This window comes from Chinchilla lanigera, unplaced genomic scaffold, assembly GCF_000276665.1.
Source record: "Chinchilla lanigera isolate Chin_1 unplaced genomic scaffold, ChiLan1.0 scaffold00083, whole genome shotgun sequence".
Lineage (NCBI taxonomy): Eukaryota > Metazoa > Chordata > Mammalia > Rodentia > Chinchillidae > Chinchilla > Chinchilla lanigera.
In genome coordinates, this window is record NW_004955484.1 from 1450923 (window position 1) to 1452399 (window position 1477).

Consider the following 1477-nt stretch of genomic DNA (forward strand, 5'->3'; position numbering starts at 1 on the left):
TGGTCTAATAAAGTCTAAATAGAAATCAGTTACCTAGGTGGGTGACCAGGACCTCCTAGTCCATCCCTTCCTAAAAATGTCTTCATTCTGTTTTTGTTTTTATGAGATAGGGTCTCACTTTGTACTGCAGACTGAACTTGAACTCACTTATGTAGCCCAGGCTGTCTTTGAACTCATGGCAATCCTCCTGTGTCAGCCTGCCAAGTGCTGGGGTTATAAGCATGTACTATTGTGCCAGACAAGGTCTTTGTTCTTTCCATATACACTTGCTACATGACCTGCTTCCCCATTGGATCAATGTTACCTAAGCAGCTATACTTGTAATCTTATTGATTGATCATAATTTTGAAACATGTACTGATGGACATCACTATGAAGCAGCTCTGAGCAGCATTTAGTATTAACCAATTAGCTTTCCATGTTTACTTGTGAGTTGTCCAAAGCTTGGGCCCTTATCTGGAGATGGGCAGTAGACTCATAGTAAGTGAATCTCTATGAATCACTGGTCCCTGCTGAGGCCTGTATTGGCCTGTGAAGTTGGGATGCCTCAAAGTATAAGATAAGGCCACCCAAGTCCTGCCCAGATTCCTGCATTTCTTCAGTATCTCCCTTCTTTGTTTGAAAACCTAATAAATATGGGCAGGCCAGGGAAGTCTTGGTCTTAACCCAGAGAATCTTGAATTCTATAAGAGAGTTGGACCCCCCTGGAGCTCTGAAATCATTTCAATTGTCTCAATGATTAAACCTTCTCTGTTCACTGGTTTGGGAGATTGTGCACCTGATCAGCCCACAATAGCTAAGGGATATTAACCCTATATTGTATCCAATTCATGATTTTATATCCACCTCATGACTTTGCTCTATAAAACCTTTGCCCTATAAAAAGAAGTAGGGTGAGTGGCAACCCACTATCAGGTCCTCTCCTTTCTCTCAGGAACTATCTCTCAATAAATTTTTCCTACTCTTAACCTCCATTGTTCCTTAGAATTCATTCTTCAATTTCAGGGAACATGAGAACTGAGGGTATCTGATATCTAGCAGGTTGGGAGTTATATTTTGCCCCTGATATCGGTTCCCTGGTCCATTGCACAGCCCACTGTCCTTTAAAGCAGCTGTTGGGCCTTGAAGGGACATCAGATGTGGACAGACCAGTGGGATGACCTGCAAAGCATGAAGTGGCCATCACAGAGCTCACCCGGCAGCCTCATCACCCCAACACCCCTTTTCTCTCCCCAAACCCAACATCTCCTGCCTCCCTTCCAGGGCAGACTCAGGCTGACTTACCAGCGTCTCCACCAGCTGACTGAGCTTCACACTGCTTCTTGGCTGCCATTCTCCCAGCTCCGGCTTCTATTCAGCTCCGGCTTCTATTCAGCTCCCTTCTGTTCTGTAATCCAGGCTGCCAGGAGCCACAGACAGCCGCATTTTAATTTTGATGGCCCTATTTTATCATGTAAACCACTCTTCTGTTTACCAC